At 38.5% G+C, this 16,613-nt stretch overlaps 1 protein-coding gene and 1 long non-coding RNA gene across 2 annotated transcripts in view; one reads left to right on the forward strand and one right to left on the reverse strand.

The window, feature by feature from the left end:
* The window catches only part of LOC117283036, a 289,651-nt gene that overhangs the window by 75,337 nt on the left and 197,701 nt on the right, over positions 1-16,613 (reverse strand). The window lies entirely within an intron of this gene.
* Positions 5,863-16,613, forward strand: part of LOC111873769 — a 143,466-nt gene continuing 132,715 nt past the window's right edge. Inside the window, exon 1 of the mRNA XM_023868717.2 lies at positions 5,863-5,961. The gene's annotated coding sequence lies outside the window, so the exon portion shown is untranslated. The remainder of the gene's footprint in view (positions 5,962-16,613) is intronic.

Below are 16,613 nucleotides of genomic sequence, written 5' to 3' on the forward strand. Positions count from 1 at the left end.
AAAAGCTGACAGTCGTTAAATTGATCATGATATACTCGTACAATACCTTTTGTCATACTATAAATACTGTGTTCACCAAAATTCGCTGCTTGATCCAATCCTGAGCAATTGCAATCAAGTGTACTTCGTCGCAACCCATTAAGACACATTTTAATAGTATCCTCCAATCTATGTCCATGACTATTCTTTCTATGCATTTCTGATGTCCTTAAAATATTTAGTGAAGGGTACAAAGTTTGAAGCTCCTCGTCATGTTAGATTCTCATTCTACTTCTCCATCTTAAGTAATTCGCACTTCAGTGACATCAAATAATCAAATTAATTAATCATAGAGGGTTTAAAAGGCCGGTCACGGTAGCCGAGCAGTCTAAGGCATGCACTGTCTTCGCTCGTTCGGAAGCCGGGATCGTGGGTTCGAATCCTACTCAGGGCATGGATGTTTAGTTTGTGTTTGTGTACAGGTAGAGGCCTTGCGACAAGCTGATCACCTCCCAAAGGAGTCCTACCGTATGTGCAAGAGCTAGAAAAACCGAAGTGAACGGAGAAGTTCATAAAGGTAGGCCTAGGCCCACTGGGGCTGTAGTGCCAAGGGGGAAAAAAAAAGAGGATGTAAAAACATCACCAATAATAACAAATCTGGGAAAGTGGAGCAAAACTAGTTAACGTTTTCGAATCCTTATATCTGCAGCCCACCCAGACTCCTTTCCAATGAGTACCAGGGGCTCTTCACCCGGGGATAAAGTGGCCGGGGTGGAGTGAGGGGTGTGAAACTGGCCACTCACCTCCAACTAGTGCCGACGTCAAGAAAATATTAACCTATACATCCACTCCCCCATACATCATTATGGCCAAGTATTTAATTAGTTAAGCATATTGAATACAAAACGAATATAACTATTTATTTATGCTCAAATCATCGAAGGTTTAAAAATTGTTTCAGATTTTCTACATTGCCTCACTGTTAACAGTACAGAATCAGAAGAGAAAACAGTTGAAGCTCACAAGGAGCATCATGGGAAATAAAAAAGTTATCTCCATATGTATCGTGCCTCTGTGGTACGTCGATTGTATAGCGAAAGAACGACTAAACTGACTTTGCAGCTTCTAAAGAAGGGTGCAGTCAAAGCGGAAAGGAGTTAAGGGACGTCGCATTGTAACGAGAAATTTGGCTTTAGCGGCAAAACTTCAGACTTGCAATCTAAAGTGTGTGGTTCCAGTTTCGGCTAGGACATAGACGGTCATGACTGAAGCCTTCCGGTGTTTTCCCCAGTGGCTGCCGGAATGTACCTTCAGTTGCATCTCAACCGAGTTCTTCCGAGTTCTTCCAGCTCATTCATCACTACCGCTCAGTCTTTCGACGCTATGGATCCTGTAATCTGAGTTACTGACGATGGTGCCAAATGAAATATAAAATAAAGAAAACACAAAAATAATGCTAACGTAATTCGCTAAATATTTATCGGATCGAAAAATGTCTCCAACATAGAAGTTGTATAAAATAAATTCATATTTATGTCAACTACGGGGCCGTGCCATAGCTCAAGAGGTTAGTCGCTGGCTTCCCACCGGGCGGCCCGGGTTCGATTCNAGGTTTGTCAAGTGGGATTTGTGGTGGTTAAAGTGGCGCTGGGACAGGTTTTCTCCGAGTACTTCGGTTTCCCCTGCCTATATTCATTCCACCAATTGCTCCACAATCACCCTCACCTATCATCTGGGGCTGGTACAATAGGCCAGAAGTGGCCGCAGTACAAGGGACTTAGTCCCAACCCACTGCCATTAAAAAAATTGCGTAAACTACACTTTCTTCTAAGTCCTGCAGTTCTTTAAGTAATTAAACAGGCGAGAGTGAAGGCGTAATGTAGCTAGGTTAAGCTTATATTCCTCTTAGCAGAACCTGAATTTAGTGATAAGTAAAAATTCTTATTCGTTATCCATTTTTGCCGTGCAGTAATATGCTTCTGTCATTTAAGAGTTTATGTCCCTTGTTAATATTTACACTCTTTATGAAGGTTATTAAAGCACGTACAGTAATTAATACAATATGCATGTGGGTACATAAGCTGATTAATAATTTGTAACATAAGAAATAGGCAATTTAAATTATTTCAGCACAATTTATTTTATGAAAAAAGTGGGCCAAATGACGAGTACTGTAATATTTTGAATCATGACACAGTACATCATGATACTTGCATACAAGGGTTCCTGAGGAACTTTTTTTTTCACTGGCTATACAGTCCCCTTGGGTCCTGGCTTCTGATTTTTCAGTTTCATGATCATTTTACAGAGGGTAGGACTCCTTGAACGCGTGATCAGCTCGTCGCAAGGCCTCTACCTAAACACAATATAACTCAAACACATAACATACACATACCAAACATCCATGCCTTGTATGAGATTTGAACCCACGATCCCAGTTTCCGAGCGCGCGAAGACTGTACATGCCTTAGAACGTTCGGCTACAGTGACCGGCTTCGGAGGAATATACAGTCTTCATTTCGACCCTGAAGATGAGGGAATATGTTCCACCGAAACTTGTATAACCATCTACCAGAATACACGGTGTGCTGAGACGGATTACAGCCAGAATAAGAATCTGCCCCTTCGTGAAAACCTCCAAACAAACTGCTCTAATTTTATGACATTCTTTTGTGCGCCTTGAGAAGGTTTAAAAGTAGTTAGTTAGTTAGTTATTGGAGAGGGTGAGTTTCCCCATGCACTTAGACCTGCATTGGTCCATTGTGCTTCCTTCTATGATTCCTACCAGTCTCTATATCCTACCGGTACTGGTGCTTACGATCAGTCCCGCCCAGCCAGCGAGACCGGCTCTACTGGCTGAGAGGTATCTATAATGCTTCCCCCATCTACCAGAGGTATTAGAGACTGCTGTTAGGCGGGAAACGTCCGTAAATTTGGCTCAGTGACCTTCTTTGGAGATATGAGGTTCTTTTACGTGCCGTAAAGCTACGACACGGGACCCACGGCTTAAAGTCCCTCCCGGAGGACTTGTTCCCTGAATTTTTCCGCCCTTAAAAATTCGACGACCTTCGCCGGGTATTTGAACCCGCGTACTGCGAGTCATGAGGTGGGAACGTTACCTCTAGACTACGGAGGCGGCTTGGTTTAAAAGTAAGAAATGCGTTGCTCCTCTTATTCAACAGTAATTAGAAACAGTGCCCTGTGTGCCCATTTAATACAGCAAATTTATGTATAGAAACAATATGAGCAGGTTATAACTAGAGTCTGAAGATAAAATATTTTGATTGAGGTTTATCCACTACAACACGTGGATTTCGGATATGCCCACCTACCGCCCTTCCTTCTCTTGCTTGTGAACATATTTGTATTTCAGTTTCTTACTTTTATTTCGTTGTACAATGTTCCTTCAAGCTTTTACTTCATCTCTCGTTATACGTGCAGGTTGAGACATTTTAACGATTAAGCAATTCGAAACGAAAACGCTATATGCGCCACGCAACAAAAATAAAATACTGTCGTTGTAGTAGACAATAACACATCTGTTTTGTACCTCCAAGCAATGCCTCTGTGATTTCTTATAGTGCATTTAAAGTGGCGAATATTTGTCGTCGTTTATTTGCTACTGTAAATAAGAACGTTTCCTCTTATGTATGTATGGAAATTGTACTTGTATCATTTTAATTATAAATGTCCTTCAGCTCAAAGTTTTCAACAGAAAATACGACAGTAAGGAAATTTATTCAGTAACTGTAGTTTCCGAAGAAGAATGAATGTTTTTATATATCTATAAGACTTTCCATCTTTGTATCATCCAAAGAGCTTAGCTGCTGGGATTCTAATTCAAAGTATTTTTAATTTATTTTCCAAATAATCTGTTTTCTTAACTGAGGGAATATTTCTCCCTTGTAATAAATTTCCCAGTTCAATGTCACTTCCTTTCTGAATTGGGTAGGAATGTACCTGACTTGTTCTTACATGTCACTCTTTTATTAGTGGGGTGGGACTAAGTCCCTTGTACTGCGGTCACTTCTGGCCTATTGTACCAGCCACAGATGATAGACGATGGTGATTGTGTAGCAATTGGGGGGAATGAAGTCTGGCAGGGGAAACCGAAGTGCTCGGAGAAAACCTGCTCCGGTTCCACTATGTCCACCACAAATCCCACATGTCCAGACCCGGGCTCGAACTCTGGCCGCCGCAGTGAGAAGCAGTGACTAACCGCTTGAGCTATGGCGCGGCCTCACATGTCACTTATACATATGTCCAGTGATTGAGGTTACCTCTTTCTAAGGGACCCAACAGAGTAGGTGTCTTCTCTCACCTGAGGACGGAAACAGATCCAGTTTCCGAAACGCTGTGTTTTTATTAGTTATTTAGAATCCGGACGATGGACAAAGTCCGAAAACCCAGTATCAAAGTGTAACAGTTTTAACATAATTTAATAAAATATTTGTAACCTATCAAGACACAATGTTTTAATATTTGTGTAGCTTGTTAACAGATGATGGAAGTTGCACTAGTGAAATTAAATCCAGGATTGCCATGGCATAAGCTGAATTTAACAAGAAGATAAATCTTTTTACCAGCAAATTGGACTTAAATTTGAGAAGGAAACTAGTGAAATGCTACATTTGGAGCATAGCTCTGTATGGGGCTGAAACATGGACACTTAGGGCAGTAGATCAGAAACATCTGGAAAGCTTCGAAATGTGGTGTTGGAGAAGGATGGAGAAGATCAGTTGGACCGATTATGTGAGAAATGAAGAAGTGTTAATTAGAGTCAGTGAGCAGAGGAATATCCTACACGAAATAAGAAAACGGAAGGATAATTGGATTGGTCATGTTTTACGCAGAAACTGCCTTCTAAAAGAAGTTATTGAAGGAAAGATAGAGGGGCGGATAGAAGTGACAAGAAGACGAGGAAGAAGACGTAAGAAGATGCTGGATGACCTTGGGGACAGAAGAGGATACTGTCATTTGAAGTAGAAAGCTCTAGATCGCATCAAGTGGAGGAACTGTTTTGGAAGAGACTGTGGACCTGTCGTCTGAGAGATTACTGATGATGATGATGATGAACAAGACACCTGAAGATGGTCGTTTGGGGCCGAAACATGTAGTGTCAAAATATAAAATGTTAAACTAAAATTAAGGAGTGAATAAAGAAGTGTTGCAATATTGATGGACGTTGAATACATGGACGGTAAGTCTTACCAGGACACATTAAAAAATTAATTCTGAAAAAAGAATAATAATGATTCTGACGAAGAGATATGGCTTTCAGGCTAAAAAATTATAAAGAAACAACATATATCTGAAATAAAATTCTTGCTTCTTCTGGCACATATGGGATTCTGTTTGGGTTTTCATGGTCCATGTTGGCGTCACAGACAAAGATCGCAAAAGCGTTACTGTCACAGTTTTTAATTAATGTACAGTGAGGCCTAAATGTCTTTTATCCATGGCAATAGTGCGACAGCTGGATCGAAAGTACAGAATCAATTATATCACAGTGATATAAATCGTCCTAAGGTTTTCAAATGTTCAATGCGATCAAAAAACTTTAATAACATAGATCAATAGCTATATATATATTTATTTATCCTCGCCCTAACTGTAATACCAGTCAACAAGTGATCAATAGAGGTATTGTAAGCGATTATTGTATTTGTGTTCAGCTGTCAGAAAGCAATGTTACCATGGCGAAAAGGGACTTGTTGATACGCCCTGGTGAGTAGGAGTGTTTAGCTACCCCCCCTCCCCCTAATCTGACAGCAGAACGCCGGGACGCGGTTGCGTCCTGCGCTGCGCCGCCACGTGCTTGCCACTAAAGCACCGCCATATAAAACAAGTGAGAATCCACGGGTCACTACCAGTTCGCCGCTTCCTGCGACATCTTCCAATTCTACCTAACTCCTTATTCTTCTCTTGGGAGAACATCAACTCACCAAAACGACGACAGTCTACGGTCTTCGACAGCGGAAGGTTAGCCAGACAAACTATTAGCACGTAGTGAAATACTTGTGAAATTTTTATTAAATTTACCTGAAGATGTTTATAACCATTCTAAAACACAAACAATAGTTTTCATATACTAAAGTATTGTCTAAGAGTCCATTTCGTCACTATGCATGTAAACAGTTTGTAGGGTTAGAATATTTAAATATTAGTTTATATAAATTTCATATTTATATAATTTCAATTCAGAATATTAACAAGTATATGCTATTAAAAGAATAACTGCCCATAATTAATTACAAAAAAATTAAATTGTCCTCTGCTACTCTTTTAGAAGATGAATGTTTTAGGGTAATTTCCAAATAATGGAAGAACAAAATCAATATTTTTTTTTGCGGGAATTATTTAAAGATTTCCTTACTTGTCAATATTTAGCTTCTTACAACGTTGATAAATATAACCGTCCCGAGTTCTATGTCCTGCTAGGTTCGTCATTATCTGAAATATTATTCTGGTCTGTGTTGGTTTCAGTCCAACAGTTCTCAAAATAAAACGATTTAACTGGAATCAGGAAGGTGTCATAATCCAGAATGCTTGGACCTAGACGGATAATTCTGACAACGCTGTGTTTTATGGAATTAAAAATAGACGCTTACTTGAAGCTCGCATAAATTGAGCCTACAGCCGATTTTATGAAACAAGAAACTTGATGTATCATGGAGTAATTACTTATATTACTACATTCTTTATAAATTCTACATATTTCAAACCTGAACACTATTGGTAGCAAAATATAAAAGGGATAAGTGAATGTTACCGTATTTACGCATGTATAGGCCGCACATTTTTTGCCAAAAATTCAAGAGGAAAACTGGGGTGCGGCTTATATTCGAAATATTCGAAATCACACTTCATTTAAAAAAAATAATATTCATAATTAGTAATACAGGGTGTTCTACTCCAGAAATAATATTCCCAGAAAATTATTTTTTCTATAATTTCTGTCTGAAAATTGTGCTGCGGCCTATACATGCGTAAATACGGTATATGTTGCAGCTGTATTAGAGCATTATTCATTTTCGGCATGTAATATTACAGGTTCGATTTTGCTGAAAATTCGGGAAATATATGTACCATTGTTGAACTGAGTGAAGTGAAAAATTTCAGTTACATGACTCCAACTTGCGCTATAGCAACTGGATTCAGACTTCGCGGGTTCATTTCAGTTGTCACTCTTCACACGTTTCCGACCTCTGTAATAGGAGGACGGCAAAGTTCGTTCTACATATATATACATGCATACATAATATACCGTCTAGAATACATGGGAGATATATGTTGGACAAAGTGGCGGTTTCCCTTCTCAATTATCATTCCCCCCAACTGCTTCATATTCATTAATTATCCTCTCATCGACGCTGTATAGGCTCGATACTGAAATGAAATAAAGAAATTAAAAACCTGCAATACGCTGTGATGTCTACATGTAACACAAATTTTCTGAAAGAATTTAAGAATTTTTATTTATACGTTCCACATAATTAAATTAACACACAGCTTTCCCCATTCTCGATAAATTAGAGTGGTTAATTTTTGTCATACTCGCCCTTATACCTGTTAATGTTTCCATTATTGATTAATCTCATGGATCCTACTTGAATCAAACATTGTAAATTGAAACTGACAAATTTATCAATTTTAATCACGATAATAACTATAAAGTTTGTATTGTACTCTTACAAGAATATAACAGATATTTACAAATTAACCGTATTATATGACATACGACATGACATATAATATTTTAATTAGTATTTACAAATTACTCTCAATAATTTGTAAGTGAGAATCAGAATATAATTTTACTTTTGACGCAATATGGATAATATAATATTAAGAATTAAAAATTATAGTGCTTATAATAGTAACAAATTAATATTACTGAATTGAATTACATTATAATAAATAACAATTCGCATTTCAGCATTTGTTTATTTCAGGCAAATCTAGTGTAACTGACACGCAAATCTCTATACGATTTAAATTCAAGTAGAACACAACTTAAAGGTTTTGGGCCACAAAGTATAGTTAACTTTATGTTTTAAATCGATTATATGGTGATTAAATTACGCTGCTGAGCTCTGAAAACATCATCCCGAAGTGAAGAAGCAGCAAACAGTTGCGATAATTTTGTTTTTCAGACGCTTATAATTGCATGTAGCACTTATAATTCCCAATTCAAATTCTTATTTGTGTAAATTCTTGCTCTGTAATAGTAGATTAATATAATCTGGACATAGTTCCACTTGCTTTCTCTCGTAATATAATTTTGTTAATTATATCAGCAAATTTTAAAGAGACTATACGTAATGGAGATAATGTATCGTTATCGTAATGACATTTACGAAAATAAATATACTGAAGTAGGGACTGACAGAGGACCCAACTTGTGAGAGGTGCTTAGAAGAAGATGAATCTGCCACATACATCTATTGTGACTGTAAGGCTATAACTTATTTAAGACATCGCCACCTGGGTCAATTCTTCATGGAACTAAGTGACTTTTATGACGCCCCCGTGAACAAAGTCCTACATTTCATTCGAAGTGTAGGATTAATAAAGTGTTAATCCAAAGGAGAAGCAAAATAGATCCATGAAGGTCGCAGTGCTAGGGCCAGTTTTATGGCTCACCCCTCATACTCAACATACTGAAGTAAGAAATTAATTAGGCGACATTCTATCATAATGACGTATAAATCCAGCCGCACTATGGCCCTGGGGTTGACTCAGCCTCTAACAGAAGTGAGTACCAGGAATCTTCCTTGAGGTAAAATGCGTCCGGCGTGTAAGACTAACAAACTCACAGCCATCTGTGAGCCGATTGTCTAGAAAATGTTGGAGCCTCAAGGTTTCACAACCCTATGGACCTTCACTGCCTGTTACGGGGATAACTTTACTTTCATTGTTAGCAACTGAGTAGTCATTGTTAGTATGGGAGAGAAATTGGAGACGATCTACATTTATTCATGTAAGAGTTGAGGTTTTCACTGCGGTGACTATGAAGAAAGCAGTCTTCTTGGATATGGCGCCGTGTAATGTGGTGTTAACTGACGTTTCGGAGGAAAGTATCGTCTCCATCTTCAGGGTAGAAGGAAAAATAAGAAAATCCGCAAGCGAAGAGACCGTGAGACTGCTTGTACTGGTTCTCACAGTCTCTTCACTTGCGGATTTTCTTATTTTTCCTTCTACCCTGAAGATGGAGACGATACTTTCCTCCGAAACGTCAGTTAACACCACATTACNGGCCACATCCCAGAAGATTGATTTCTAAAATTATTTACACAAATTCATTATTAAGTTATTTTTGCCTTATAAAATTTAATGTTTCTAGTTGGTAAGAATAATTCCAAGAAGTAATTTTTTTTAATCTGCTTGTGAAAAAAAAAATGACAGGCTCTTTACGGCCATGGAATAATCACGAAGAATCTAAGAAAAATGACGGGAATTCACCGTTGAGATATGCGGCAGCCCGTCTGAGTTTTAACCTACCCTCCGTTACTGCCACATTAACTTGATGGGTTTGATCTGTTCGGAACATAGCCTGTCTAGGTAAATACTACAGTCGCATTTATGCTAGAGATTTTACCCACATCAGTTTTAATGATCTGTATGGTTCATCGATTTGTAAGAAATATAACAGAAGAAAGCAATAATATTTCCATTATTTCTGAGAAATATAGATCATAATTCATGTATGAATTTATTTTAATAGATGATGTGGCATCTAATTGTGTCAACATTTTAAGGAAATGAATTTTCTGAGAACACCGCCATTACATTTTCCGTATTTATTTCTAAAAAGAATGAACATATATCACTACTGAATTCTCCCGTATGTATAAAAAAGATACAAAGGGGCAGAGGAAGAACTACACAAGGATATAAAGATTGGGATTCTTTCGACGTTCGACAAGTATTTCATTTTAGAATTACTGTTACTTTTTTACAACCGGTTGTAACCTATTCATGGATTCATACGAGAAGGAGGGTGCCTAGTTGGTTGAGGCACTATGCTACAAGCCGGAAGGTCGCGGGTTCAAGACCCGATGAGTTCATTGGATTTTTTTCAATTGACCTAATCCTTCCAGCCGCACTATGGCCCTGGGGTCGACTCAACCTCTAACAGAAATGAGTACCAGGAATTAATTAAATAATTTTCCTTGGGAGTAAAGCGCGGCCGGAGCGTAAGGCTGACAAACTTGCAGCCATCTTTGAGTCGATTGTCTAGATAATGTGGGACCCTCAACGTCTCACAGCCCTATGGGCCTTCACGGCCTGTTACAGGGATAGCTTTACTTTTTTTTAGGAGGGTCCCTGTTGATTTCGTGGTAACAAGAATTGTCACGTGGTAAGATTTAAATCGGTCAACGTTAGTGAATGAATGTATTTTGCAACTCTAACAACTTAGTGTAAGTTTAGTGAAAGTATTACGCTTCACGTGATTGGTTTTACTGCGTCTAAAAATGAATTTCTAAATACATGTTAAGAGATGTCCCAAGTGTTAGACATTCAATAGGCAAGCTCGAAACTTTGCTTCTTCAAAGGTTTAGTTACTTTCAGTGAGAATGTAGAAAATGGCGGAAGATCTTGCAAGGTCCTGATAGCTCTGTCTCATTCGCTCAACAAGCCTTCACTCCTCTGCTTCCTCGTCTGAATCCTACAGTAACTTGATTCCGTTTTGGTCCGTAGAGTTTATATTATGAACAGGTTTATCTTCCATTCTTAGTTTTAAATTGATTACCCCTATACATCTGTCTTTAAATTTCACCAAATCGGAGTACAATTTTAAAGTAACCTGCAAATTCTAAGGTAAGGAAAGTGTGGCCCAGTCCTTGGTAACTGAAACTGTTCTAGCTCTTGAGAGTGTTAAGATGGATATACAGAATGATGCTCTCTGATCTTGTGCAATTTTACATTACGCAGAAGGAAATGCAGGGCAATACTGTGGAGGATTACCTCTGTGGTCTAGTTGTCACAGTTCCTAGCTACAGATCCACAGGTCCCGGGTACGATTCCCGGCGCTACCAGACTTCCTGAGAAGTGCTGGTTCTGGAAGGGGGTCCATTCAGTCTCGTGAGGGTAATTGAGGAGCTATTTAAACGGAAAAGTAGCGGTCTAGAAAGCCGAAATTAACGGCCGTGGGGTTTCGTTGCACTGACCACGCGACAGCCTCTATCCGCTAAAGTTGGCACTAATTTCGCCGACAAGCGGCGGTCGCTCTGTCGGTAGAGTTCGCTTGCGGACTAAAACCACGGATTTTGTTTTTGTTCGTTTGTGGAAGACGTATAGGAAGACGTTCCCCAGACTGTTAGATTCTATAGTTTTCGATCGTTTTGCAAGAGAAAGTTTGTAAATACCTTAGAGAGGTGCTAGTATCGCAAGATCTCTACACAGAGGCATTTAAGTCCGTGATTCCAGTGTTCAAGCATAGCTCTTTTAGAATTGGGGACTTGAGGGGTGTAAGCTAGGAATCTGAGCCGAATATATTTAAGGTAAAAATTAAAAAAAAATACCAAGTAAAAATATAAAGTACCTTTACTCTAGACGGAAAATAAATAGGTGATGTTGACATATTTCCTTATCTTGGTAGTATAGTTACAAAGGAGGGCGGTAGTATGGAAGATGTAAGAAATGAAATATCTAAAGCAAATAGGGCTTTGAATTACTACAGAAAATATGGAAGTCAAAGAATATTTTATTAGGAACAAAACTAAGAATTTTCAAATCTAATATGAAATCAACTCTATCATATGGATGTGAGACATTGCGAGTCACCCAGAAAATATGTAGAAAATTACAAAGTTTTGTAAATCGATGCCTCCGTTGAATAGTAAATGTGAGATTTTCGGTTATAATAACACATGGTTACTACGGAAACATACAAATTAAATAAAAATAACTGAACAGATAACCAGACGTAAATGGAACTGGATTGGCCACACTCTTTGAAAGGAAAACGAAATCAAGAAGGGGGGCTATGGAGTGGAACCCACAAGGACAAAGGAAAATAGGAAGGCCAAAGAGAAGTTGGCAGAGAACAATACGACAGGAAGCCTTGGCTACTGGGAAGACATGGGGAGAAATAGAACCGTGAACAGTGAAAACAGCACAGCAGCCACGAGCAAACCCTGGACGATATAAGAACCTCCACATCAAGATAGCCAGGTGGCACAATATCTGCCCCACATAAGAGGGACGATGGGAGGACGAACACGAGCCTGCATGGTTTACGAATTTTAATTATTGACAATCCAAAAAAATTTTAATTAGCATCAAGAAATTTTATACAATTTTTTAAAAAACTTTACATTCCCAGGAAACTGCTGTGTTTGTGAAATGTTATATTTTGTGTACTATGTATTGTAGCATATAAGTGTACGTACTTTACGTCCAAAAAACTTATGTGATGGTGGTTTCCTATTTGTAGTGATGTTTGCCCTCAAAAGATGGTCCGCAGAGACCGAAACATGTAAGGGTGTTGACTTTTCATGTAGTAGAAGACTTACAGGTCACATTGGACGGAGTGTTTTGTATTTGTATATTTGTAGAAATAAAACAACTCAGCAAGAACCGCGTGAGATGGCGACTTCTCTTAATGCCCTGTGCTCTAGTGGGAGCTAAAGGACGAAAATGATGATTATACCAAGTATAAAAAATATAAGACATTTAAAACTATATTTATTCAGAATATAAGAAAACAATCAGTAAAAATAGGCTTAAAGTGGCTAAACACATATTTTGTATGAAAATATTCTAGTTCTGGTCCTGCTAGAAAAATTCTGGCAGCTTCCAACCGCTTTGGACCTCTCGGCCAATGTGATGGGTTTGAAACGAACCTGAATAACAGACGCCCAGATGTGAACAGAGTGCTCCATGTAGGAGCTACAGTGATGCATATTCATTTCCCCTTTTCGTGGTAATTTTGTTACTGTGGGCATACAACATATTGGGTACAAAGTTGAGTACGGTCAGAGCTTCCTCCTCTTTAAAAGGAAATCAGCTTCTGGGAGTAGGGAACATGTGACACTACTGAATTTATTAGAACACTGTGAGGCGAAATGTGAGGCGAACTGTGGGGCGAACTGTGAGGCGAAATGTGGGGCGAACTGTGAGGCGAACTGTGGGGCGAACTGTGAGGCGAAATGTGGGGCGAACTGTGAGGCGAACTGTGGGGCGAACTGTGAGGCGAACTGTGAAGCGAACTGTGAGGCGAACTGGGGGCGAACTGTGGGGCGAACTGTGAGGCGAAATGTGGGGCGAACTGTGAAGCGAACTGTGGGGCGAACTGTGAGGCGAACTGTGAGGCGAACCGTATTTAAATATCTTGCGTTATTTTCAGGCAATTTTCCAAATTTATTTTCGTAATCATTGTTTTAACACATTGTCTCCCTCACAATCCCTACTCAATATTTATTAATTTTTATTAATAATATAAATTACTTATTTACGCATATTTCAGTTACATTATATGCATTCAACATTAAAATCATTTCAATTACAATTTATAATATTAAGTCTTTTTTTATTATTTCAAATGTCCAGTTATACTTAAAAATATCGGCAGGAAATTTAAAATATTCAAACCCTTGAATACCCCAAATCTCAATTTAAATATCTATATCGCTCTTTTGTATTAGGTTTCCCCGTTTTGTCTTTAATATAGATTAAAATTACACAGTTACACTAATAAGACGTGGGGAGTCACCCTCTCTGGGCAATTCGTAGCACGCCCACAATTATATCTTGGAATTTCGATCAAAGAATTTTCAGCATCACTTAAATTATTAAAATATAATGAAATATATATAGTGAACATATTAATACGTTATTTTATGGGCTTGCGTTTGCGTTGAATTGAAATTACAACACGTAAATAAAAAGGTATTTACAGTTTGTAGCAAAAAAAGAATTGAAATTCAGACACTACATTGACATAAATTTTCTATCCAGATATTTATTTTATAATTTATCATCAAAAATTAATTTAATTAGGAACCCATTCTCTATTCGCAGTGTTAGACCGCGCCATAGCTCAAGCGGTTAGTCGCTGGCTTCCCACCGCGGCGGCCCGGGTTCGATCCCGGGTCTGGTCAAGTGGGATTTGTGGTGGACAAAGTGGCGCTGGGACGGGTTTTCTCCGAGTACTTCGGTTTCCCCTGTCAATCTTCATTCCACCAAATTCTCCATCATCATAATCACCCGGGGCAGGCTACAATAGGCCAATCAGTGCCGAATGGACCCAGTTGGAGTCCACCGCCCACTAAACGAATTAAGAAAAGTTTAAGAAATTAATTCTGTATTTGCATCGACAAAATTACATGTGGTATATTAGATACAGATTAATGTGTGGGAACTATTGAAGAAAAAGTATAAGCCTCATTCCCCACAAAAGAACTCCTAACGAAATGTATACTGCATCTACTAAAGGTAATTCGTTAGAACTGCTGAACGTTTGATGCACTGCAGAAGAATCCTACTGCACCTTCCTCACTTCCATGCCAGAACTTTTCCATACGAAAAGACAATAATATATCTCGTGGGTATATTTATAATCTCCAAATTTACTAAATTCTGAAATTCTATCTAAAAAGGATTTGCATATATCGTGAAAAAGTTTTCCACAAGTCATATTCATAGTCTTCAACACACACAAAGTTTTCATGACGTCTGAAAAAACATATTTCGTTCTAGTGTCGTTCGGAAAATATAAAAATACTATATTATTCCCATTATGAGGCATGCGCAGCTCTGTTCGTTTGTACCAACTACACGTTTTCAAAATTATTGTCATATGTAAAACAGACAGGGAAATCCACTTCAAGGTACTGGGATATCGTCCAAGTAGATCCGTTGAACCAACAAAACCTTGAATGTCTATGCTATTAAGAAAGTGTGACTATGAAACCCTTAGAATAAATACATGCCGAAATGCTGAATTTTATTCCTCGCTTTACTCTGGAGAGTACAGTACAAGGTGCGCACTGCAGGCCTCAAGCATAGAAGTAAGTTAGAATAACAACAGACCACGTAGGATTTCCGGCGACTGTAAAAAAATAATATATATTTTTTTCTGGATCTCAAACATAAAGGAAATGTAGCGTCACGTAACAGTGAAACACAGCTAGACAACAATCATTAACTCCAATGAGCGGGTCCTTCATGAGAAGCTGATTGCTGCTCATATTGTCAAGAAATTCTCCGCCTTGACTGGAACCCGAAGATTGACTACCAAGGCGTGTTGTCGTATTGCGTATATGGTCTGTACGATTTTATCCAGAGACGCCTTAAAACGGCAGTTCTGCTGTTAATATTCCTGAGCGTTCTTCCTGGGTGGAGGCGGGGTCGAATACCTCCACCGTGAACCTGCGAGCCGTAGGAGGCGACGAAAGGGGAAGTATCAAATTTGAGAAAGTAAAATATGGCCACGAGCCTCAAGGGACTCGGATACGAGAAAGGTTGCGCTGGCAAGGACCAGCAGCATATGTAAAAGACAGCCCCGTCCTCTCGTCAGAGAGGGCGTCCCACAAAAGCAAGACCGTAACTGTTAAACAGTAATAAATATCTGGGCATGAGTCCCAGATGCGGCTCGACATCAAGACTTACTGACTGACTGACTTTCAGTCTCAATATGATTTGGACTTAATATTCCTCTTTTCAGTTCCAGTCAGAGCTTAGTTTTTACTTCCTTTCATAAACATAGGATCTTCTATTACTGCATAAAATGTAATCTGTGTTTCCTTTCTAATTATTTGTAATTCTTATTCTTTGTACTCTTCCACACGTGCTGAAATCTAGACAGCTTCTGTTTAATATCTCCTTCATAGTTTTATGACGTGTCACGGACAAAGTAATGAAAGTTCTAAATTTGTTCAACTGTTTTATCATTTACTATATAGTTTTATATAACTGGGCATTTACCTCGACAAGTCACAGTTTTTCATCTTTTTGTTGACGTATCTAGATTATGGCTATTTGTTATGAATTGCAGCTGATGAGTAGATGTTTGTAAATTATATCCGTATTGTGAAACCATGACTGGTAGTCAGTAAGTAAAATCATTTAAAAAATTGTGCCTGTTCTGAAACCTTACATGAGCTGATTCTGCCAATCGTAAGTTGTGCGTCAATATATAATAAAAAATGCTGAAAACACAGGATATCTGTGACTAACACATTGGCTTTTCATTTGTGATGGTGGGCTTACTGTCCTACCAGTATCCATGCAGATATTTTTATCCTCGCACATCCTTTCAGGTGTGTTTGTTATTTGTTCTGGATATCCCTTATTCCTGTTTTCATCCTACAGCTTATTCCTGGTTTCATTATCGTATGCTTTCAGGCTGTCAGTAAACAAAATGTATGTCTGTAAGGTACACTCCCCCAAATCTTTGTCTCAGGGCGAATATGTCTTCCGTAGCGTTGATAGCTTCAGACATCTGGGTTCGAACATCAACAGAGAAAACAATAGAATGATGGAAATGAAAACACGTATTTAACTATGGATAACATAAGTTATTATGGACTGATGAAATATTATAAATCTAAGACCATCCCTAGAAATATGAAAGTGGCAATATATAAAAGTCTGATAAGGCCAGTATTGGCACGTGGAGCAGCGGC

The sequence above is a fragment of the Cryptotermes secundus genome, unplaced genomic scaffold (genome assembly GCF_002891405.2).
Source record: "Cryptotermes secundus unplaced genomic scaffold, Csec_1.0 scaffold142, whole genome shotgun sequence".
Lineage (NCBI taxonomy): Eukaryota > Metazoa > Arthropoda > Insecta > Blattodea > Kalotermitidae > Cryptotermes > Cryptotermes secundus.